Raw genomic sequence first — 26,349 nt, forward strand, 5'->3', positions numbered from 1 at the left:
AAGCTCTATATACCCTTATTCACTTTCATGAGTTTAGGTGCTTCCACATAACAGTTAACAGAATGTATGTGCTTTGTTGTTGTTGTTTCTAAGGGGCATGAAAACACAGGTCTACTATGATTTGGGGTCAGACTACTTGTATCTACCTTTTGGGAAAGATGAGATTTACATTGTTATCATTTAAATTTTTGAGCATGGTAGTTTCATTCTCACTAAATTAGCACTTTTTCTTTAGGGTGGTGATTTTTTTCTTTTGAGTAGAAATATTGCCCTCAAATTCTTGGTGAACTTGAGTAAAGTCATGAATTGAAGAACCTTTTTGCCTTTGTCTCTTGATAGTCTTTCATGTTCTCTTGGCAGTTTAATGCTAAATCCATGCATAATTAAGTTTGATCTTGCGCAGAGGATGAAGTCTGGAACTTGCACTGATAGACTGGAACTTGCACTGACAGACTGTGTGAGGATTTTTGTTTTAATTTCAATTTTTTAATTTGATATTTCCAAATATATAAAACATCAAGATTCTTACACCAGTTATCTCAAATGAGACCATACAAAGCAATTTTAAAGTGTATACAACAATCATTCCCCCCTTCAGTTTTGCTACTTTATACAACTATGGGATCGACAGAAAATTGAATGGCATGTGCCTAGTTGGAAAATTTCACCTGTTTACAATAAAAAAAGGAAGAAATTAAGAAAACTCAAAATCAAACATGTAGGATACTTGCTACTTTGTGTCTGCAAGTCAATTTACAAACTTTTTTTTAATTTAGTAGGCACATGGGACTGAAAATTTTAGCTGCCCAGTTTTATCCAACTACCCAACAGAAAGCAGCACAAATGAAAGTCCCAACACTCTATAAACTTTGAGGGACTGAGAGAGTAGACACTATTTTTTATCTGTAGTAGATTCAATTGTTGAGCCTGCAAATGTAGGCTTTTTTCTCTTAACAGAAATAAATATCCTCAGGGCCTTTCCTCTAGCTTCAGTGGGCTGAGTACAAGAATAGTGAAGAACCCCTCATGTGAAATTTAAAGTGTGACAACTCTGAAGTATTCTGATGCATTATACAAAATTTTCCTAGTTGCATAGACCAAAGACAGATGTTTTGCTAAATGGCACTGAAGAAAATCCTGACCCAAGTGGCACTACTTGGTCCAAATGTTACTGACCAAAGAAAATGATACAACAATATTTATAGGCTCACCTTTAAGAAATGGTTGACATTAATACTGTACATATTTTACACATCAAATACATAGTCCAAGAGTTTATAAAAGAAATTCATGCATTATTACCTTTAAGAATATCAATGTACAACATACCCAGGCCCCCCAGTACTTGTGACATTTCAGGTGGACACAGTGTTATGTACAAAAACAATCAATTTATCTTCTGTGTTAAGTATATAATTTAAAGAAACTTCAGAGATTACTGAGGAAAAACATAGTCCACTGAAGATTGATAACAAGTGTCAATCTGTGGGATTTTTAAGTATTTCCTTTAAAAATAAACACCCAGAAAACATAACCTCTGTACAAAGAAAAATATAAAAATTCTGGAAGATCATGTCTGATCACACTACATAAATTAGAATGAAATGTCAGTGGATTAAAGTTTTTCTGTCTTATTCCTTTGGAAGCCTTAATTTGTGAACTAATACTCGTATTTAGCTCAGCTGCTTTTATGGCACAAGAGCCCAGTTTTAAAATGGTGGCACTGATTTTCCTTATAACAGCACTATTTTCAGCAGCAATTATATTTTTAAAGGTTAACAATTTGTACAACAAATGTCTAACTATGCTTATTCCTACTTTATACTCAACAGTTATGATCTTTACAAAAAGCTAATATCTACATAGAGAACCATCTTTTACTTGCCCCATCTCATCTCTGACTTGGTTGAGGAAGTACAGGCATTTCAGATTAGGTATTTATGTGTTTTAGATGGGATTCTTGGATTTATGTGAATATAAAAATAAGACAAAATAATTCTTAGGTACATTCCAGTGTCCCAGTAATTAGTTACATGATAAATAGTACCTACCTGCTGACCACCTATAAAAGATGAGACATTCTGAGGCACCCTAAAAACCTAGGTCTGTAACAGGTGAACAAGAAGGCCATTTTACTCAATTCTGATGCAGTCACCACTGACTGCTATTTAAGGTGTTTACTGGTAACCAGCAAGTTTAACTGAAGAGATGTCACTAAATTTAAACTGAAAATATATATTTAAAAGCAGCAATTTACATTGAGGGAAATATGGTTCTTGTGTGTTCTGTGTAAAGAGAGATTATGAATAAAGGGAATTGGCAACTGAGCACCCTAATTCAATTCCATGAATACAGGTTCCATGATAAGATATCTACTACATGCATTTTGCTTACAGTAACTGCCTAAAACTCACCAGCTACATAGAATTAAACTCTGTATTAAAGGACTATTGAGTTACAGGGGAATTGGCCATATCAGGTAGCTAGTGACATAGTACCAGTTGTGAAAATTGAGATAAACGAGTTGACAAATGGATTCATTGAATATGTTAATATTGTGAATGAGAAGACAATTCACCGGGATAATATACCCACAAGTATGTTGATCTGACAAAAACCACAGACTGACATCAAATGGATAAAAAAATACTGGGGAAAAAGTGAAAATGCCAACCAAAATAACAAGGTGGGTGGGCTGGGTGGAAGAGCACATTTAAGGCATCTAAAAAAAAAAAAAATTCCACATGGCTTTGGCTTATTAAAATATTTTACACTATTTTTTTTCTTTTTAAAGAAGATTTGAAAGCACCTAAAAATCAAGCAGATTGTTAAAAAAAATCCCGCATGGCAAATTCAGTTTGTAAGCGTCCTTCAGATATTTGTCAAGGAAAATAAAGAAGCCTCTGCCCATGAGATTGCACATGGTGGAAGAGGTCCTTCCAACCCTGTCTATCTTATGCTGGATGGCAGCCCAGAGGTTCGCTGTGCAGCAGCTACAAACAAGGTGTTACTCTCTGGAAGGGAAGGGACTGTGGAATTTCCACTGGTTGGCGAGCAACCCAGCTTTAATTTTTCCAGATACTCTGCATGTACAGGCTTATGACACTGGAGAACTTGATGGCATCCTTTACTTTGAACCACTCTATCTCCCTTCCTGTATTAACAGAATCTTCCCAGTCTTCTAATATTTCAGTGACAGTAAGGACATAGACATATGTCCTGTGCTTTCTGTCTTGGTTCTCATATATGCCCAGGAGTCTGCCTGACTTTCCTTTGACTCCAGCCTCTTGGTAAGCCTCACTCACGGCAGCACCGGCAGGCTCCTCCTGGGGCTCCAGTCCTCCTCCTGGGCCAGTCCACTGGTCAGGGACCGACGCCTGCCCACCTGCAGCACCTCGTCCTCCTGCTCGCTCCGGAAGCACAGGGACGCCGCCCGCTTCTTGAAGCCCTCGCGGTCCTAGGTCCGCGGCCTAGGGGGGCTTGGACCTCATCCCAGAGGCGGGCTCTCGCTGCCGCGGCCCCTGCGGAGGCCGCCACCCCGCCGGGGCGCGGGGGCGAGGGCAAGTCGGGGCCCAGGGAGACGTGGCCGGTCAGTCCCAGAGCCGGCGGCCGCTCCGACGCGGGGCGAGGAGCGAGCGCCGGTCCCTGCAGCCAGGGCGCCCTGGAGGGAGCGCGGCCTCCGCCCGGGCGTCTGCGGCTTTCCCCGGAGCCCGCCGCCCGCTCGCCCCGGTTCCCGCCGCTGCCGCCGCCGCCCAGGGCGGAGCGGGGCGCGAGGTGCGGGGAGACGGCTGCAGGGGCTCCCGCCGGCCCGGCAGCAGCGCCGCGGCCGCGCGAGGCGTTTGGTGTCGGCTGCGGGCCGTCCCGTCAGGGACCTCTGACGTGCTGCGTGTGCACAGGTGGCTGCGCGGTGCCCGTCAGTGCGCCGCCCGTGGCGGGGTCTGTGTTCGGGAACGGGTGTGTTTGTGGCTGCAGTTGCCGCAGTTCCTCCCGGCCCTCCAGACCTCCCGAACCCCACTCTCGGCCTCGTGGTCCTGGCATGCTCGCTGCTTCTGCCCCGGATGCTTCCTCTGGGCTCCGCCCCCAGCACGTCCACGTCACGCCTGCTGCCTTAGTCCTGCAGAAATCCTGCGCTTTGGATTTGTGCCACCTTCTGTAATTTGAAAGCTTCTGGACCAAGTGCGGCAGTGAGATGGAGTCAGAAGAGGAGGTGAGCAAAGTGATTTCTGTCCTGTACCTCTTTTTTTTTCCTACCTTTTCAAGCTATTATTTCAAGATGCCTTTCTGAGGGCAAGGTTTAAAATTCACTCCCTTAGCTTTGCTGTTATTCTTCATTTCTAATAAATTGGGAACTACAAATACTCTACTTTTAAAAATGGTTGTATATGTTTACTCATTTGTTTTGGAATAAATTTGATGAAGATGAGTTTATGGGAAAGCAAAGTGTGACCAGGGGTTAGGAATTTAAGTGGAAAATTGAATCTTCATGAAGCTTTCCACATTTCATTAGATGTTAAATTCTACAGTGAAGTTTCATATGATTATTAACTATAAGTATATTCCTAAATATCGTGGTTAAACTGTTATTAAAATAATATATCATAAAGCCATTAATATTTTTACATAATACAGTTGTTTGATTATTGAATTTTTCTTGTGAGATATTAGTCAGCAACCTCAGTTTTTTCTTTTAGTGATTTTGTAACAAGAATAAAAATATATTTTAAATCTGTGTGACACAGTTTTATTAAAATGACTTGAGAGTGTATGAGCATTTTTCAGTTTATTTTCTTCTTTCACATTGTATTTTTAATTTTGTGTCCTTCTACATTGTATTCTAAAATTTGGAACCGATTGATATGTGCTTTTCACTTCACTATCATGAGGGATGTTTTTTCAAATGAAACTGAAAAATTTAGTAATTCATCTTTTGTCAGTATTAAAAGCAGACCAGCTAGGCTCCTTTGTGCCGCACTAAAAATAATACCAGAACATAAGAAAGGTTTCTGTATTACTTTATGTGCTCTGTGATAGCGTCTTTTCTGTGAACACTCTCAATTCCAAATAAGACCCTGACATTGAAAATTTACTTGTACATACACAGGGGTTATATTATGCTTCCTTGACCCTTGAAATGAGTATGGATGAAGACAGAAATCTTTGCGTTGTTCTCCCTAAGGTATTGCCATCAGAGAGTCAGCAAAAGTGGTTGACCAAGCCCAAAGGTGGGTGCTGAGGGGAGTTGATGACCTGGACTTTTTCATAGGGGATGAAGCCATAGATAAACCCACGTATGCCACAAAGGTAAACTCCCCACCGGGATTTGCCTCTATAAGTGTATCACCAAGAACAGAGAGTAGGATGAATCATGCAAAATGGTAGATTTCATAGCAATTGTACTTGTCAGCTGTGTATTTTATTCTTGTGTTGGAAAAGAGGTTTTGTTTTTGTTGGTTTTGAATGGGGTATTTTTCAAAATTGAAGTATAGTTGATTTACAGTGTTGTGTTAATTGAACAAGGTATTTTTCATGTGGGGAATCAAGTGAATTTAAGAAACCCCAGAATGCAGGATTGACTCTGGGAATGCTGGGCTTCATGTGAGAGCAAGATCTGCTTCTGTGGAAAATTGCAGGTTGACTCACTGACCTGTCAGATGTAGAAGAGCTGTAGACTGATTAATTAAAAAGAAGCACTAAAATTGTTTAACTAGGTATTTGTTCTAAAAACCTCCAAACTCCAAATGGAACGGTATGGCGGATTAGCTGTACTTTTGCATCTATTACTCCACTGTTAAGATGATACTTTGTACTTAGAGATGTGAAGTAGAATATAAATGATAATATAACTTAATATTTCTGGTAAAGTGCCTGTTATTTCTTTACATAAATTAACATTCACCCAGTGCAAAGGACCTGTTTTCTCTAATAACTCAGTCTCTTCTGGGCCAGTGTTTTTAAATCTGTTGCTCTTACTGACATGGACTGAAGCTTGACATAGTTTGATTTCTCTTGCTTTAGTGGCCAATAAGACACGGAATAATTGAAGACTGAGATCTAATGGAGAGGTTCATGGAACAAGTTATTTTTAATTTTCCCTGAGCTGAACCTGAGGGCCATCACTTTTTGATGGTGAGTAACTGGGACTGAGAGAAGAGCCCTGTGGATTCTTGGTTGCTTAGATTTTAAACCCAGGATATTCTTCCCTGGGGAGTTTTTAATTCCCACTAAAGCTCTTTGTATGAGTTGGAGTGCTTTTTGGGCAAATAACAGAAGGCTCAACCAAAATGTCCAAAACCAAAGAAGGCTTATTATCCCACAAAACAGGATGCCAGTGTCAGGCCACTCAGGACTGGTTACTTGAGCAGCTCAGAGATGGAGGTGAGAACCCAGCCTAATTCATCTGTTTGGCCTCTTATGCTGGTTCCCCTCAGGCCCCAGGGTGGCTGCCCGAGTTCCTGTACTGACTTTTGGTGTATTTACTTTCAGAGTTTTAGAATTAAGACTCTCATCCTCAGAAACCTTCCTAGCAGATTTGCCCTGTCTGTCCGTGCCCAGTGTGGGCCCTAGAGGGGAACAAAATTACTTTGGTACATTTTGATGGGTCAAGATTCTCTCCTGTTCCTGGTGAGGGGACCACATCTCATCACCTGGCCCCAAGAGGTAAGTACCTAAACCGGCCTCCAGCAGCAAGGAATGAGGAGGGAGGAATGGGTTTGGGTAGGAAACCACCTGTGTAGTTAGGTGTCCTCCTGAAATAACTGGTTGGCTCTGACCTTTGCTTCTTACAGCAGAGGGAGCTGAGTCAAGGTGCTGTTTTGCCAAGGTTAAATCTCACACTAACACTGAGCTGAGTTACAGGCCCTGATATTGTGGATGTAATTGATCTTGTTCAGATGAAATAAAACAATACAGAGAAATGAAGAGAAGTGTATCTTGGTTGTGGAGCCTGTTTTCATTGTTTTATGTTCTTTTTAAGTTAAAATTAATTACATGTATAAAACACTTTAAGGAGAGCAATTGCATGTAACATAAGCTGCACATTAAAACCTACATAATTTAGCTTTGCGTATTTTCCATGCTAGTGCATTGTCAAATGGTCCCTGATCCAATTATATAATTCTTCCTAATGTTAAATATGGAATATTCTTTAGAATTATCTGGCTTAAAATATGTTAAGTACAAGGCTGTTATGGTAGTTAGTGGAATCTATATATTTTGTGTCTATTAAATCAAGTCCTTGAAAGTGCTCTAAGCTTTTTCCTGGCTGTATCTTTACAACTAGGAATTGCCACGTCCAAGTACTGTGTTTTACAGGCCACTGTGTATTTTCTCTCCTGTGTATCTACGATGGTTTATGTAAAATACTTGGAGCCAGGAAACTGACAGTATGTCTGAGTGGCTTTGTCTTTACAGCCAAAACAGATTACAGACTCCCACCTGCCATGCTTGGCATGTTCCCTTCTCTCATACGTCACATAACTACCTGTTGATAGGACTCCAGGCATGGGCCTGGGGCCCAGCTTCCTCTCCCTGCCTGCCCCATCCCGCTCTGCTCAGAGGGAGTCTGGGTCTTAGGCCCGTGGAGCAAATGCAATCACCAGGACACAGCCCACAGGAAATTTTTCCTACCAGGAATTTTTCTGCTCTAGCTGGCATATACACCGCAGTACAATAAAACCAATTGCTGGGAACGAACTGGAGGTGTTTGGTATGAATATGGAAAAGCTTAAGTCCTTTGCCAAAAATGAGTATCTGAAAAGAATTTTCAAAAATAATTGTTTATTACATTAAACGTAAGAAAATATTGTGTTACATTTATTGTACTTTGAAGTTAGGAGGTGTGTTTGCTGCATGATGTGACAGAGGAAGTTATGAGAAGGGTGGTTTTATCTCAGGCTTATGTCCTTCCTCATCAGTTAATGGGATAATTGAAGGGGAGTGAAGCAGGTACAGGGATTTGTGGCCATGTCCAGAAATTCATTGAAAACATTTACTGAATCACTACATCAGCTAATGGCTTCTTGGTGTAAAAGAGTCTAAAAGTTTTAAATTAAAGTTCCCTCAGTAGCCTATGAAATTGTCCCTTCTGACTGCCATGACAGACATCTGCACATCCATGGTGGGAATGAGCTCAGTAGGGCTCATGTTTTTCAAGAAGTTTCAGAGACTCAACTCATGTTGGTCACGTGGACTAAACAGATAGCAAATGGGAACCACACTCTTTTCTCTAATACTGAATTTCCCAGAGTTCAAGACAGAATCATATATTCTAAAGAACTGCAGTGCTCTTGAAGGGAAATTGAATTGTAACTGTAGAGGAGATTTGCAAACCTTTTTGAATATGAATCAGGGGAGGAAGAGCAAGCAGCAGTGCTGCCCAAGGATGCTGGGAAACAGGAGCTCTGCCATCCACCTGAGAGCAGGAAAGATGTGTGTCCCAGCTCAGGGATGGAGGATCACCCTTCCTTCATCCTTTTGTTCCAATCAAGTCCTCAGTAGCCTGTGTGCTGCCAACCCACATTGGCAAGGGCAAGCCTCCTTACTCAGTCTGCTGCATGCTAAGCTCTTCCAGAGACACCCTCTCAGGCACACCCCAGAAAGAATGGTTTACCATCTCTCGGAGTACCCCTTAGCCCAGTCAAGCTGACACATAATAATCACCATGACATGTGGCTTGTCCTGGCTTACCGCAGTAACTCCCTTCCTGGTTCATGAGGGTGGCTCAGACCTGCTCTGTCCTGTACACTAGCACTGGCCGGTGTGGAGCTGGACATCCTTGGCGCTGCTGAGTCTGTTACTGCTGGCCCGTGTTCTTCCCATTTTCAGTATATTGTCATCTCCACTCCTACTTGCCCTTCCTTGAGGATTTATGTTTTTAAAAATGTTTCTTTACTGCAGTTATGGAGAGTTTTGGGACTGGAGCAATATTAGTTGCATGTGTTCAGCTTGCTTTCTTTATCCAGAAATATGGATTGATTTTTATAGTACTAATTATTCATTTTTGAATTAATACTTGATGACATTTTATCATTATTATGAATAAAATGCTTATGTAACTTGCATTCATGTGAAGTTTTAATCATATACTTCAGTATTTAAAAAATAAGAAAAACTTGATATCTCCAATTTAGATCTCGTTATATATAAATAATGGTTTTTGGAAGGTTTTATTTAAATTAGTCCTCTAAAGGAACAATCACTGGTGGTAAACATAGGAGAAAAGGAGGATTGAGGAAAACATAGATTTATGATTATGGTTCTGAGAACCCAGAAGAATGTGTCTTTAATAATGCTGAATTTGATTCAGGAGCCAGGAGAACCTAATTTTATTGTAAACATTCTCTTAATGGAAGTGTATAAATTTTAATGTTAGTTCTTCACAGATGGTGAATTGTTTGGCAGCAAGTACTAAAGTGTAAAAATCAGTGATTTAAGCAAGTTAAAGGTTTTATTTTTCTTAAAGTCATTTGTAGCAGGGAGGGCAGTGCTGGTATGTCAGGTTTCTGGTGTCATTAGGAATCTGTGTGCTCTAGTATATTTAGCATATGGCTTCCATTCTAAGATTGCCTTAGATCACAAGTTAGCTGCTGCAGCTCCAGTCATCACCTCCATATTCCAGGAAAGAAGGGGTTAAGAGCAGAAGTGGGCCTACTACATGAGTCTACCTTCAACCTTGTAAGGAGCTTTCCCAGAAGACACATCCAATAACTTTTGCTTCTTATTGGCCAGAACTTACTTAGCCATCCCTGTACACCAGGAAGTCTGGGAAATGCTGTTTTCTGGGCCTGTGATTGATCAGTGGTCTGTCATTAAGGCAGAAGGCAGAATAGATACTGGGTAGGGAAATTGCAGTGCCTGCCATAATGATGTGACTACAGGTATGAAGACAGTGGCAGATCAAGAATTCAGCTGTCTTCACAACTGTGGTTGGATATGGAAAGTGTTTTCCACGTTACAGAGCCAACAGGCTAGGGAAAAGCCACACCAGGATGTGCTGTGGCTTCTGCCCTGGGGTGAAGTCTTTCTTCTGTTAGCTTCTCCGCCTGTGGAGAAATAAACCAGGAAGTTGTATTTGGAGTTTCTGTGGCCTTCGCACACAGGCTGTAACTCAGGGTTTCACAACTCTTGTAATGAATTTTTTTTTCTTATTATAGAACTATAAGTGCGATTTAGAAAATTTGGAAGATTCTTGTGGGGCTTTTCACACTCCTATCCCATTATCATAAATATTAACATTTAGTATAGCTATACTTAATCTTTTCACTCATGTTTTTATATGATTTTGCATTCAATATTGTGTCCTCCATCCCTCTCCCCCATTTTCTTGCACGGTTTTCATAATCCTCGCTTTAATGGTCATGCAATCATGTATCCAGTGGTTGTTTCCTGTCTGTTTAGCAGCCCCACTATTTTTAGATGTTTACTTTTGTTTCCAGTTTCTTGGTTTTGTAAGACATAACATAAATTAATATTTGCACATTTTTTTCTATATTTAGAGAATTTTTATATTAAGAATATAAAAATTATATATATATATATATATAATTTGGAGGTCCAGATGTGTTAATAATTTTGAATCTCTGGTATACCATTTCACACTGAAATCTTCAATGTACAAGAAGCCACATTATTTGAACTCTTAGGATTGATTAATATCATTTTTGATTATTTGACTTTTTAATTTGCAGTTTGAATACCTTTGATCTTAAACAGTTTTTCATGTATTTATTAGTTGTATTTTCTCCTTTGTGAATTGCATATTCATGTCCTGGGTTTTGTATATATCAGTGTTTTATTGCTTTTATTGTTGCTATGATTTCTTTGAACTTTATTCTACTTAAATTTTTCTTTTGTGATAAAATGCACATACCATAAAATTTATCATTTTAACCATTTCTGAATGTACAGTTTGGTGAGTTGCGTACATTGACATTGTTGTGCAACCATCACCACCATCCATCTCAGGAACTTCTTCATCTTCCAAACTGAAACTCTGTCCACATTAAAGAATAACTCTCTTTCCCCCTCTCCCAGCCCTAGCCCCCACCATCACCCCTCTGTCTCTATGACTGTAACTCTTCTGGGTCCTCATATAAGTGGAATCATCCAGTATTAGTCCTTTCATGACTGGCTTATTTCACTTCGTATAAGGTCTTCAGGGTTCAGCCACATTGTAGCATGTGTCAGAATTTCCTTCCTTTTTTAGGGCTGAATAATATTCTGTTGTATGTATGGCCACAATCTGTTTATGGTGTGAACTCTTTCATATAACAGATAAGAATTTTTTGTCATAAGCAGATACTTTTTCTCACTTGATTTTTTGTAGGTTATGTTTTTGAACATCTATAATTGTAAATTTTTATGTAAGTAAACCTACTTTCCTTTGATGTTTTTTATATATTTTTCATTCATCTGGGATTTATTTGGAACATCACTTGACACTGAAATTAAACCCAGGAAGAATCCAGAGCCAGGGTTAATCTACTTCTTGTTGGAATGCCTTCTATAGGCTCACATTTTTTTTAAACCAGGCAGGAAGGAAACATTGCATGACTATGCTCCCACTTTGCATACCTTTCTAGCCTTCCTCTTTTCATCCTATTCCCCCCTCTAATCAGTTTAAATGTTATGTTTATAAAATTAACTTATTAAGGTGCTTGGATTCCTCTTCAAGGTAAGAGAAGACTCTAGGTCTCTGGAGTTAATACATTCAATTTCTTCTGGCCTGAGTTATATTCTTGATATTACAGTTGATTGTTGATATATTCAGCACTTGCTAAAGGCCCAGCCCTCTCCCCACCAAGCATTTGCATGAATTAACTCACTTATTTAATCCCACAGACAATTGTGGGGTAGGTAGTTATTAGGCCTGTTTTTCAGGTTGATAGGAGGTGTCATAAGGAGATATATTGTAACCTAAATATTGGAATCCACAGCTATTCTTCATGTGCTTTAAATGAAAGAAAACTAAAAAAAAAAAAAATCTGATATAGTAATCACTAACACAGTGCTAAATGTGTACTGGGAACATTAAGGTATTAACTAATTTGATCTCAGCCCCTTGAGGTAGGCACATTAAAATAAGTAATGTGTTGTTGAATAACGTTTAGATCATTTACTTACAATCTGCTTTTGATGACTTTATTATTTCTTGTCTATGTCTTAAGATTGCTTTCTCTCTCCCATTCAGGGAGTGTGTTGATTCTAATCAGAGTAATTAAAACTTACTTGGGGCATGATGTTTGAGCTTTGTATCAGACAGGAGTATAAACTAAAGCCCCCAGCTAGTTGATAGCCAGATTTGATTATTTGCTTGAAGAGTTAGCATAAACACAGCACAGAATTCAAAAGGTGCAGTACGATTTCCAGTGCAAGAGTGTCTCTTTCCCACTTCTGTGTTGCCTTCCAGATCCCCTTCCTGGAGGAAACCAACTTTACTGGTGCTTAACCAGCAATAATTATGTGCAGGCACATGGATTATACATAAACTTGATTCATAAAATGGTAACAAAATTGACATACTATGGTACATTTTGATTTTTACTTTAAAAATTTTAGAAATTATAATTTGAAATATATGAAATTTACCCACTTAACACAGTTTTAAATGTATCATTTGGTAACGTTACCTACATTGATATTGTGATGTAACAGAACTCTAGAACTTTTCCATCTTGCAAGATCAAAACTTTGTGCCCATAAACAGCTCCTCATTTCTCTCCCTCATACACCTTGCTTTTTAAAAAAAATGTTGTAGATACAGAAGTATATTTAAGAATGTGTATGTATGGAGAGGCCTCTTTTCATGTAGCAAATTTATAGTAGATATTGTTTCATATCTGCAGACACACTGCCCATCCTTTTTAATTGCTGCAAAGTGTTACATTTTATGGATGTGACCTAATCTGTGTAATCAGTTCCTTGTTATGTGCAGTTATGTTTTTTCTGATCTTGGAAGCTGTGACAACTGTGCACCTCTCTGAGGCACCTTGTTTTAGATGTCCCTTGGCTTGACAATGGAATTTGATTTTGTCTCATAGTCTGTGTTCAGAGACTTTCTCTTCAGTAGGTGAGTTTTTCACTGGTACATGCTGATGATTTTAGTGATAATAATGCACTTTCACTGAGTACGTTCCCCATGCCAGGTGCTGCCATGAGCACTTTGTTTAGACTCCTGTGAAGTCAGTGCTAATTATGCATGGAGAGAGGAAATCACTTTCCAAACTTGGTAAAATCGAAGGTGGGGTGTAGCTGGGCTGATTGGAGTTGGAGCTCTCCCGTTGCCCGTGCTGAAATGGCCTGGGCTGTGTGGCAGGTGTGTGTGGTCACAACTGCTTTTCTGGTGCTGTGCTTTCTGGTTTTAGTGTGTTTTATTTATGTATGGATATTTTAAAACTCAGGCTTGGCTTTCTCTTTGGTTTCTATTGGGTGCATATTCGTTCTGATAATTGGTAAAACATATTTTAACATAACTGTACTTTTGTATAAGATATTTACCTGTATTTGTTTAGGGATGATTACTTCCTACTGTGCTTAGTGACCACGTTGGTACATGGCCACATTTCTTACCTCCTCCTCCTTTCTTCTATCACCTGCTTTTGATTGTTTATGTTAGTGAATTTACTCTGAGATTTATGTTTGTGACTTTATGTTTACTGGTGTTTCTGCTGCTCTACCAAGAAAACAATATCTTTTGATTCCATGACACAAGGGCATCAGTGTCTTTATATTTTCCTCCTTTCCATCTGTGCCTGTCAACTTGATACTACTCCTGTTGTTTTAATTTATAATATTTACATTCTATTCTATAGCTATAGATTCTCCCAGAAAAGAAAAACATTTATCCCTACATCTTAAATGGACTACTTGCTCACTGTAAGTCTTTGGCTGTACTTTGGGCATTCTTATTATTTGGCTAAAGCTTATTGTCTGATGGTTAATTCATGAAGGGTTCATAGAAACCAAATTCTCTCAAGTTGTTGTATGTTTAAAGATATTTTGTTTTTGCAACAGACTTGATTGGCAGTGTGGCCAGATATAGAATTCTGGGGTCATATTTTCCTGCCAGAAAAGTCTGTAAATGTGGCCCTGTGTGTCCCAGTGTCCTGCATGCAGCTGTGCCAATGGCCAAGACAGGCTGCCCTTTTCCTGCTTATAGAGTATGTTCTCTGCTCAATAAGCCTAACAAAACACCATAGGCTGAGTGGCTTCAACAACAGACAGTTGTTTTCTCACAGCTCTGGGGGCTTTAGGTCTGAGATCAAGGTGCCATCATGGTTGGTTTATGATCAAATCTCTCTTCCTGGCTTGCAGATGGCCTCCTTCTCACCAGGTCCTTGTGTGGCTCTTCCTCTGTGTGTGAGTGAGAGAGAGCTCCCTGATCCCTCTGCCTTATCCTGCAGAGATGTTAGTGCTGTCCTGTGACCTCACTGATCCTGGATTACCCCTCTAGGGGCTTCATCTCCAAACACAGTCACCTGAGGGTTGCAGCTTCAGCATAAGAGTTTTGGGACACACAGCTCAGTATATAACAAAGGGTAATGTGGATTTTTATTTATTTATTTTTTTGCCAAAAGGCCTAGATTTTTTTTCCTTTCTTTTTTTTTTTTTTTCTCCTTTTCTCTCTCTTTTTTTCCCTAGCTTAAATATGTGATGTAAATCCATATTTATTAACATGGAAAAATGTTCAACATATTGCTGAATGACAAAAAGCAGTTTTATTTATTTTTATCTTTCTGTAATCCTGTTAATTTCCTCCTATTAGATAATAGTTATTATTTTAAATAGACATTTTAAAAAACTCGGATATCTATGTCATGATATTCATCTGCTTTATTTTTATATTTTTCTGGGTACATGTTTTTTATCTGCCATTTGTTTTTCCCTATTTTCTCTCTCCCTTCTCTTCTTCTTTGAGTGTTTTTATATGGTGTTTGGCTAGTCTCTTTGTGTTCTTTTCTCATCTTTGAGTGAGGGGATCTCTTTCTGAACTGGCTATGTGTCGGGTTTAGGCTGGGTGGTGGGCAGTGTCTGGGTGAAGCAGCTTCTGTCCCAGGCTTGTCTTTCTCACAGCTGATGGTGGAGGTGTAACTTCTCACGTTGCTGCCTGTGCTCTGAGTGGAGCGACCTGGGGAGCGAGGCTCCTGCAGCTGTGCTGCTCAGACTGCTCTGACTCCAAGCAAGGGCTCTCTGCTTTTGCTCTTCTCTGGAGAACTGGATATTGCCTGGTATCTGAAGTCACTGGTGTTCTCTTTCCATGTCCTCACTCATCTGGTCTCAGTGGGGCTGTTATTGCCCTTGGCAGCTCAGTGCACGTCTCTTCAGATTCACGGTGTTTGGGTGTTCTGTTATCCGAGGTGGAGATTCCTTTTCTGTAGCTTGTTCTTGTTTTGGGGTGGATTAGTCAGAGCAGAAGTGTTTAGAGAGGCTTTACTCTCTCAAAGATTTTAAACCTCACAGCCAAAATATGTTTAATCAATCACTCTGGGTGTACTCTGTCTGTCAAATTAAGGAGTTGTACAGCATCTTAATGAACATGCTTTTAGATTAACATTTTGCTGTTCTGATGTAATTACATGAAATTTGGGTGAACACTAAATATAGTGAATATTTCCTTACAGACAGAACCTCCTCTGAATACACCAGAAAATAAAGAATATCTTGCAGAAATTATGTTCAAATTATTTAATGTACCGGGACTCTACATTGCAGTTCAGGTAAGGACAAGTGACTTTCATGATTCCCAAGTGACCTTAGTTGTCTAATGTGGAAGAAATGGTGATTCTAGAGGCCTCTGTAAGATTGTGTGGTGTGGTTTCTTTTCCCATGCACTCAAGTGCACATGAACTCATCCCATTCAGGTCTGAGCTCAAACACTGTACAGAGCAATTTCTGTGATTTATGTTTTTACTGCTGGTGTAGAGTTTGTCCAGCTTTTGTCTGTTTACATTCATTAAAATCTAAGGTATCCTCAGGAAGACAAGATCAAGATGTAGGTGTGGTTCTTTGGCTTTTTTTACTTCTGATCATAAAAAAGAAAATATACTATAGAATCTGTTAAAACAAAACAAAATGAAACAAAATAAATGTCTTTCAAGGGTTTCCCTTTGTGGATCTGAGCTCCTGTGGTTCCATGAGTTTGCAGAACTTCCCCTGAAGCTGCTTGTTCTTCGTGGGGGTGTTTGTTGTTTTTAGGTGTAATGTATCTGCCTCTATATAAGGGAATTGACTGAAATTTGGGGGAATAAATGATAAAATTGTTTTCCAAAATGCTTCCTGCATATTCTATTCCCTTACTTGTAGGAAAAAAGAGGAGGAGTTGCATAGATGTTTAACTTGGAAGATTCCACATGCTGTGTCCTCTGTGTGGTGATTCTCAGTAGACAGTGATGTCTTAAAGGCTCTGAAAATGACTACATTAGAAAACTCTGTTTATTCCACCACTTCCAAATTTAACCAGAAATATTCCCCCACCCCTAAGCTGTTTCTGTTCCATGGAGTAGGAGACAATTCAGGAAACACTGGCCCAGTGGTTCTCAAAGTGATCTATGCAGCAAGGTCTCCTCAAAAGTGTTTTTTTCAAAATACACATTCTCAGAATTTATATCAGACCACGGGTTTCCAGCCTCAAAATTTTGGATCGGGCAGTCCTCAGGGGAGTGGAGGGTACTGAGCTGTGTGTTGTGGGATGTCTAGCAGCATCTCTGGTCTTGACCCACCAGGGGAAGCACCACCACCAGACTCCCCTCCCTCAAGTGTGACAGCGAGAAATGGCACCAGATATTGCCAGGTGCTCCTTGGGGGCAAAATTGCCCCTGGTTGAGAACCACTATCCTGGTTCTGCCAGATGAGAATTTCTGGGTGCCAGGCCCAGTATTTTGTCTTTCTAAAGTCCCCACAAGTAGTCTTATTGCAATCCATCTGTGGACCCACACTGGGAACCAGTGGATTAGAAATTAAAACCTCCTGATTCCACAATAAAATTCCTTTCTCTCTGGCTTTTCTTTCCAAAGCTTTGATTTATCTTACTGAGAAGTTGACACCTCCAGATTAAGTGCACAGAATTTACATGTTAGTTGTCCACTTTGGAATTTGGATTTGGGAGGAAGATGGAAGGTAGGGAAGGGAAAGGTCATTCAGACTCAGTAAGAAAGAAAGGGCTTATTGCTCCAACCTGAAGATATGCTTGTGGAACACTTGAGAAAGTCCCCATGCTGATGGTCTCTGTGGTATTTGTGAAGGCAGTGCTGGCCTTAGCTGTGTACTGGACATCATGACAAGTTGGTGAACACACATTAACAGGAATCATCATTGACAACAGGGATGGGGTCACTCACACTATCCCAATGGTCAGCAGGGCACTGAGTTCTGCTCTGTCTGTGGGCCTAACCTGATTTGAGGTGAAGGAAGCAGTGAAAGAAAAAACCCTTCTGTTAAAGCAACACTTTTGAAGACATACCTGTACTTAGCAAAGGTAACAAGAGCCTTTAAACACAGTTGTGTGAGAAAGTGGAAGATGCCTAGTGTCTGTGGCACTGGCAGTTGGAAATTTGCAGTAGCAGATTTGTGCAGTCTGGTGTCAGAAGTCGTCTGATGTCCCTGGGCTCTGCTTGGCCCCGGTGTCACTTTGCCAGGAGGGTTTTCCTGGCTTTCATTCTGAACTGTAATCTGGATATCAGTGGGTGCGGCACATGAACATTTGGAGGATGATTTTGTGTTCTGTGACAATCCTCTGGAGAGGATTTGTTTCTTGCTTTTTAAAAATTTTTTAAGAGCCAAGAAGGAGAGATTGTTCACCTTGACTTGTAGGATGCTCTGCAATGTCACTTTTTGGTTTTAATTTTCAAAATATAACAGAAGTGATTTCTAATTCAGGCTTCAAGAGACTATGTATATATATATATATATATTTGGTTCAATGGACTATTTAAATGAATTATTTAAAGTTATTTTTTTAATAAATTGAAGCTATCTGGAGGGGGTTACATTGGGAATTCAGACCTGCCTTTCCTTCTCCACGTCCCTTCTTGGAGGCAACCCCTGATACTAATGTTTGTTATTTTGTGTATTACAAGTATCTTTTGTGCAAATATAGGTTTGTGTGTTTATGTGCTAAGCTCCTTTTAAAAATGCAATAAATGAATCACTATGCTATACACTGGAAACTAACAGAATTTTGTAAATCAACTAAGACAAATTAAAAAAATGCAAACTAGTTTTTAAAAAAAAACAATTCATTTATTTCATTTAAAAATAGTCACTGTTTTATTTCAGGACATTGCAGAGATGATGTACTAATATGCTGGTGCTTTAATACCTCAAAGTTCAGAAATCACTGCAGGGGGAGGCTGATGTGTCTACAGTCAGGAGGAAAAAGCCAAATCTTTCCCCTCTGTCATTGCACCCTGCCAGTGTCCCCTTTGCCCGGGGGTGAGGAGAGGCAGGAGTCCTGCAGAGCATGCTCTGTGCTCGCAGCCCCTTCATCCAGTCTCAGAACACTGCTCACTCCTGGGTGTGAGGTGTTTAGGTGCCACTTGCTGTGTGGTCCTGCCTGGCTCCTCTCTGAGGTCACGTCCTCAGAGGTCAGTGCAGGCCAAGGTCAGGGCCTGTGCCTGTGGGTCTGCTTCCTGGCTTCCCCTGTGCATCTGAAACAAGTTTCACACTACGTGCAGGCCCACAGAGAAAGTTGTTGTTCAAATTTTTCTCTGTTACTTAATGCAGTTTTTTCCCCCTATTTATAAAAATTACATTTACTGTACAAAATTTAGGTAAAATGGGGAAATGTAAAGAAGAAAATAGAATGACCCACAAACCTGCCCAGAGGACTGTGCCACACTTTTTTGGTATAGTCTACTGAGCTCTTTTTCTTAGACAAACAACACACATTTTAAGCACAGTTGGGATACCATCCATCTGATTTCATGTTCTAATTGTACAATGTGCTCCTGAGGTTGTATTTTGCATATTGACTTATCCCTGATGTATCTTTATGGTTAAGTACTCTGTGGAAATATATTTAGTAACTACCTGACAGCCCATCATGTGGGTGTAGCACAACTCACTTACTTGTTTTCCTACCATTGGCTGTGGTTTGTTTTAATATATTTAATCTGTGATGAAGCTGATACTCAACATGGGTTGAATTAATTTTAGAAAATGTTATATGTAATGTATTGAGTATAGAAATTGTGAATAGTTTCTGTTTGTGAGAGCTACTGTTCTTATGATTTTTTTATTTTAATAATGTGTACATATCTTTTATCTTGATCTTAAATATTTTACAATTGGCTTGGGCTCCTGAGAAAGGCTACACACTCTCTCACTTCTAGAAGTTGGGCACCTCAGAAGACATAAGAGGAATTCAGTCACCTGTTCTTGCAACTTCAGTGGTAACTGTGCTTGTACATAGTTGAACTGATCCATCTGTCAGATGGATGAGGATTTGCTCCAGCCTTCTGTCTCCATGAGTGTGTGACAAGCAGCCAGTGCCATCAGGGAGCTCAGAGTGCCTCCTCTACCTGGTGCAGGTGGGGACATTGTCCACTCTGCACAGCTACTCCCACCAGCATGAGCTGGACTTTCTCAGCCTGTGGCCTGCATGTTGAGTGGCACCCCAGGGGGCTGGTGAGGACCTGGGACCACACAGCAGCTCCTGGCCCTCTCCTGCTGGTGATGGCTGACAGCCTGGTCACTGGTCCGGGAGGGCAGCTGGGTGAGCGGATCCAAACTCCCCCCAGCATGGATCTCACATAGCATAGGGTTGAGGGGTACCTGCCAGACTGTTCCTTCCTACCAAGTGCAGCTCTTACTAGAGTGAGCAGATCGGTTATTGAGTCTTTAATGCATGCCTAAACCATGCTGTGTACTTGACCTGCTGCCTGTCACTGGGTCTCTTCTGTGCACCCACTCACCGCATATGATGGGTGAAGGTGCCAAGGCTGAAATATATGTGTTAACAGAAGTGGCCATGGTTACTCTGCCCACAGATGTGGAACCAGGATCTGAGTCCAGGTTGTCACACTCTAAGTCCTGCATGCTAACCAGGTGGTTGACTTTTAAATGCAAGCCAATTTGTAGTTGGTTTAAAAATTAATAGTTAAAAAGCAAAAAAAAAAATGTGACAATGAATATATATATGTTCATGTATAACTGAAAAATTGTGCTCTACACTGGAATTTGACAAAACATTGTAAAATGCCTATAACTCAATAAAAATGTTTATAAAATTAATAGTTAAAACTTTTTCCTTTTTGTTAGAGGAACAATAAAATGACCCATTTTTCGGACAGACAGCAGCATTTTGGAAATTAACTGCCTTCTGTGGTTTTCTCTTCACATTCCTAATGGAAAGGCCAATTTGCTTACAGAGCATCTCAGGTTCTCCTAATGGAATTGCATGCATGGTCATTTTATTCCCCCTCCCCCAGTCCTGAGCTTTGCACAGAGTGGAGATTCAGTAAATGCTTGCATTGCCAGGGCAGGTGGGGGCAGAAGTCTAACTTACAGTCCAGGGAGGGCTTTCCTCCTGGAGTTACTCACATGGTGTTTTGCCTCTCTGTCTCCCCAGGTGGAAGGTTAGGTAATTGGAAGCTGCATCAAACACATCCCTATTGCAGGTAGAGATATGTATTTCATTCAACAGCCGCCAAGTGAGAGGGAGGTGGGAATCCCTCCTGAGCAACCACTGGAGTCCACAAAGGCCATTAAGGTAAAAACAGATGGGAAATGGGCCAGTTTGGTTGTGAGAGAGAAATAGTGTTTGCACATTTCCCCTTGTGGCCACCACCCCTGCTCCCACTGTGCCTTCCCTCCCCTCCCCATGAATGTGGGTCTCCATCTGTTTACCACTTGAATTAAGGGGCTGAAAACTTAGCCTCTTCTCTGAACATGGATGCTTGTGGAGTTCTCCAGCTGTAAATGAGAGCAGCTTGATAACTGGTATTGAGCATCCTGCCTAGTACGATGTCATTTAATTGGAGCCTGATTAGACAGAACCTTCAATTAGCCAATGTGTCTTGCACCTCTCCCTCCAGGCTTCATTTCCCGAGTAAGGAGCAGACAGCAGCAGCAGTGACTGTGAGGAATCCTGTGCAGTCAGCCAGAATTCAAACTCATTTCCAGCTCTTGCTGTGTGTGGTTCTGTACCCTGAGAATTACCATTCAGAGTGATGCTGTTCTAGGGTGAATCATTGATCAGAGTCCACCTATGTTTTCTAGACTCCGTTACCATGCTGGAGGAGTTACAGGAAGCTCTAAAATTAAATCAGTAAGATTCGGAGGAAAATGGCTCATTGGTCCTTATTTAAAATGCCCACTTGACTGATCCATCGGTTTGGTCTTTGTGTCACTCTGTAGGTAGCAGTTGACAGACCCCTTTCAAAGCAATTTTCTCTTCAGGTTGCAAAATCAGGACAAATTACTGTTTTGTTTTTGTTTTGTTTTAGTCAAAATGAAGAGATTCTTAGTAATACAAGGATAATTATTATTTAAAGAGCAAAGATTTTGTTTTTGGAGAAAAATTTAAGCATGGAAGTGACATGTGACCTTGAACACACAGTTTCTGAGCTGCAGGGGAGTTTAAGGGAGGTTAGCCTCCCCCATTCCCTCCCACTTTTGCACCCAGTAACAAGCTGGTTGAAGGAAAGCTAGTGCCTGGGGGGAGTCCCACATTTTGCATGACACTCTTGGTGGATGGAGAGGTATTTTTAGGACAGGGTGCACAGGTGCGAGTCAGGGCCCGTGTGAGTAGGGTGGCTGGGTGCCCGGGTGTGCCCAGGACTAGAGTTTCCAGGGATGGGTCACTTCACAGCTTGGGTGTGTGGTCCTGGGCAGCCCATGGGAGTCAATCCTTTCCCCCTGGGGGAAGGTTTACAGAAGTAGCATAAGACTTTCTTTTTATGTTAAAATATTTCCTAGAACTTCCCCTAGTCCTTTCCTTGTGTTTCTTCAAGGAAATAAATTTGGATAGTTGACCCAAGTTCCCTCACCTCCCCATTCCTGTTACCAATATGTCTCACAGCCTCTGGCTCCTGACTGTCGGGGTGGCCATGCAGGTGAGAAGGGCCCTGAGTATGCTGACTGTGACAGAGGCTGCTCTCCTAGTCCTCGTGGTGGGCTTTACCTTCCTCACTGGCTCTCTGGGGTCCATCTCTGACCCTGAACCAGTTTTGGCCCATTTGGGCAGTGACAATGTATCACTCAGCCATGAAGGTAGGCAGTGGAAGAGCTCCTTGTGTTCCCTGCAGGTCAGCCACCCCATCCCTGCTGTCAGTTAGTTCTTGCCCCACTTCCCTCTGTGGGAGTGGGTCAGAGTTACCCTGTGTCTTGTTGCCCCTGTGGGCAGGAGTGGGCCTGTGGATGCGTGGATTCTGTTGGTGGGGACAGTGGTGGTCCAGGACTTGGGGCTGACACACTGCACACCATCAACACTGTGGAGGCACTTCCTGCCTTCAGTTAAGCCTCTGAGTTGCTGCGAGACATTGACCTGGTGTCTTAGGACAACTTACTGTTTCTGCCCTCAGCCTGGTAGATTTGAAGTTGTATGGGGTGACCCACTCACTCAGTTATCAGTGAGAACAGGGGTGTGTAGAAAGTCTGGCCCATCAGTCTTACAGTTGTGCAGAGTATACCAAGGATGGTATTAGGTTTCATTTCAGGGATTCTAAGAAATTTTGAACTTAGTATCATGAAAATGACTTCAGAAGTCCTCCCGAGCACCAGCTTTGGGCCTGACAAAGTGCAGGCATTTAACAAAGCCCACCTGGCCCACAGGAAGCTGACTTTCAGAATCCGGTACCCAGGGGCCAACTGCTGTTCTTGTGAGGTTAGCTCTAAGGACAGATGATCAACCCAGAGACCCCCAGTCAGGCATCACCAGCTGAGGAAACACTTTGCACAGCACAGGCTGGGGCTGGCACTGAGCGGGTTCTCATGCCCCAATGTGTGGCAGCTCCATCCTGTCAAAGTCGGGCTTTCCTTTGGTTCATGGTCCCAGCACCTTATAAAGTGCTCTGCCATTTACTTATTTATCACTGTCACTTGTTACTCTGACTCTCAGCCAGTGTATGGGCCAGTGGGCAGGGGTCTGTGTGTGTTTTATTCACTTGTGCATCCCACGTGCCTAGGCACTCACTAACTCTCTGTCATGGAGCCACTGAGTGTGCTGTGTCAGACCGCAGAGCAGGTTAACCACCTGCCAATCGGATGTGGTGACCACAGGGCCAGATCTGCTGCCTTCAGATATGGGTTGGGCTGCGATGTGGGTCTGCTTGTCCCAGTGGGTGGCAGCGAGTGCCTGGGCAGGTGCCACGTGGGGGCATACAAGGAGTAAGAAGAGAGGAGATGGAGACTAGGAACTTGATAGGCACCGTCAGACATCATCTCAGATAGTAGGCAGCAACATGTGACACAGTGAGGCTGGGACTAATAGCAGAGCTGGAAAGAAAGCAGAGTACGTGGCCAGAGCATAGCTGTTAGGCATCACTGAGCCCAGAAAGTGTCCCTTGGAGCTGTGGCATTGGGCAGGACTGATGTCGGGGGTTTGTGGTGCTGGAGTTACTGGGTGTTTGCCGGAGGGCAGACTGGGTGGCCGCTAATGCCTGGTGACATCTCTGTGTGTGTGTCTGCAGGAGAAGTACTGTCACATTTGCCCCAATATAGTCAAGAAGTTTGCCAAGTATGACGTGGATCAGCGGAAGTGGATGAAACAGCAAACAGGGAACAATGCCATAAGCCAGAAGAAATTCATTATCGATGTTGGCTAGGAAAGTTTCCCAGGCCCTGAAATTTTCTTTCACCCAGAGGTAAGACGTTTGCTTTCTGAGTGTGCAGAGAATGACGTGTGTGGAGCAATGCTGTCACCTCGTGTGTGCAAGAGTGGCTCCCCGTTGGGCTCCCAAGTGAGGTGGCCACCTTTCAGGGAGGACCTTGGGAGTGTAGGCTGCAGCTTCAGTGGCTGCTCTGGCTCCTGCATGGTCCACGCACTTGACTGGGTGTTTCATCATGCTCCTCTTTGGGTCTGGCTATCTGTTAAACAGTTAATGGTTGGTTAAACCAAGAGTGGTTAGGAAGAAGCTTTAAGAGCAATAGAAGAGAATGGATTTGAAATTCATCTCCTACTGATAAGAAAACTAGTTAATCTCGAGGATTGATTGGAATTTGCCTCTGTATAAGAGTACGATAGCGTACATATAACCTTCCCATCACACATGACGATCCATCCCCAGTCCAACATTTAACCCAGTACAGCTGGTCCTGCTGTGTTCCCTGCTGCAAGTTAGATAAAGCTTCTGTCTGAGGACAGCCTTGGAAAGAAGAATTAAAGATATCATCAGTTTAGCAAGTAGTCACAAAGAATTATTACTGCGTTTGTAAAAGCAGTAACTAAGAGGCAATATTTTAAGGTTTAAGTAAAATGGACTTTATTTGTATTTTGGTATATTTTTCTGCCTCATTCAGTTTACATTTAATAGGTAAATACAAACCACTGCCTGTTCTTCGATGTGTATGACTGTTCAGGGAAATGGCACACAATGTATGTCTGACAGTACCTGATATCACGGCACTCATTCGCTCGTGATAGACTTCAGTTAAAATAGACATAAACCAGCAAAGTCCAGTGAACAGCTTCATGGCACCTTCTTCTTCCCTCGAGCACATTGACACTTTTCATGATTTTTAAAGCATTTTTAAGAATTTTGTAATTGAATTACTTATACTTTAGCTTATTTCACTTATGGAATTGAATGTAAGATTTTTTAGTTAATAACATGGTTATTACCATATTGATTGTTTCACCTAGAAGCCACCACCATTCCCCATTCCCAGTCTTCTAGCTCAGATTTACAGTGTGAGTCAATGACTAGGTTTTTTCTTATATCCTGGCTAACTTTTTCATGACATTAGTGTCTATACATCACATGCTCATTATCTACAATATTTTTCATTACATGCCACATACACTGAGCACTTGCTTTTTACAATCTCATATAAAGTTTGAGTCACTGTGTATTCTAATGCAGGGCTGGTCTGTCTTTGTTACTGTTTGATTTCTTTTCCCTCTCTAAACCCACACATTTCATCTCTTGAAGGGACATGTCACCATCACTCCATGCACAGAGTCACTTGGATTAATTTGACACATTCATTCCAATGTGATGGTTTAAAAGGCATAGTGAATTCTGTATTTGTTAAAGTTACATTTTAAAAAAGTTGTTGAGAGAAATGTGTATTGTTTCTTTTATATCTGTACAAAATTCTGTTCACCAACCTGGATTTTATGCAATCCATCTCAGATGTTGTTGACAAAGTAACACAGAACTGTCCCATTGATGTCCACCATCTGCTATATAAGGTATAAGCTGCTTGGGTAACATGCTTGGATTTCATTCTGAAATTAAAGGCCCAGCATTCTGAGAATAATAGACCCTTACCATCAGTCTGCAGATAGTCCTATTTGACTTCTGTTTTATAGGATTTGTTAAGGGCCTGATTCCTGGTAAAATATTTTTCTTGGAGTGAGGGTGACTTAAATGCTTGGCAATATAACTCAGTTAGCCAGAAGCATTTGATTTAAATATTCTAGTATCTCTTATTCTTATCTGCCCAGCTGTATTTTTAAATTGGACAATTTTAACCCTCCATGTTGACTGAAAGATCAAGGGGGTCCTTCCCCTCTTGCTTTCTGTGAGTTTGCTGGTCTTGCTTCATGAGTATTTAGATTAGTGCCAGATGTGTTGTTGTCAGAGAGAAGGAGGAATCTGAAATGAACAATCAGAAAATGCTCATGTAATGTTTCTCCAAAATTCTTTGAGTGCAGGGAATTTTGAAACTTGAAAGGAGAAAAAGGCAGTTCATGTAACTGTAGGATGAAGGAAGTGTTGCTGAAAGCCAGAGGGGAGGGGCAGAAAGTGGCAGTCAGCTGGCCCTGCTTCCCTGCCTGCTCACCTCTGTCTGCACATCCTGCTCTTCCCCCAAGACCACGTCTCCCCTTCACAGATGCAGGGGCCTGCACCTTAGGGGGGAGAGGACCAGGCTCAGTAGGGAGGGCTTAATACAGTTTATTTCATCTGGACAGTAGAATACTAGTCAGCCTTTAAAAAGAATGAGGTAAAGCAATGTAAATTCAAATGAAAAGATGTCTACAGTATATATTGTCAAATGAAAAAGCAAGTTGTAAAATTTACACATAGTATTATTTCATTTTATTTAAAATATACTTTATGTATATATATATATAAGAAAAGGTATTGAATGATATGTGTTAAACTCCTTAAAGGAAATAAAATATATCTGGGCAAGAGATGGATAACTCTTACTTTCTACTCTTTGTGTTTTAAAATTATTTGAAATTTT

General features: G+C 41.2%; 2 pseudogenes; one reads left to right on the plus strand and one right to left on the minus strand.

Moving 5' to 3' along the window:
• Positions 1 to 1,620: 1,620 nt before the first annotated feature.
• Positions 1,621 to 4,038, minus strand: LOC141578283 (diphosphoinositol polyphosphate phosphohydrolase 2 pseudogene; annotated as a pseudogene).
• On the plus strand, positions 4,037 to 25,354 carry LOC141578284 (actin-related protein 3B-like; annotated as a pseudogene).
• The last annotated feature ends 995 nt before the right edge of the window (positions 25,355 to 26,349 follow it).

Source organism: Camelus bactrianus, chromosome 8 (genome assembly GCF_048773025.1).
Source record: "Camelus bactrianus isolate YW-2024 breed Bactrian camel chromosome 8, ASM4877302v1, whole genome shotgun sequence".
Lineage (NCBI taxonomy): Eukaryota > Metazoa > Chordata > Mammalia > Artiodactyla > Camelidae > Camelus > Camelus bactrianus.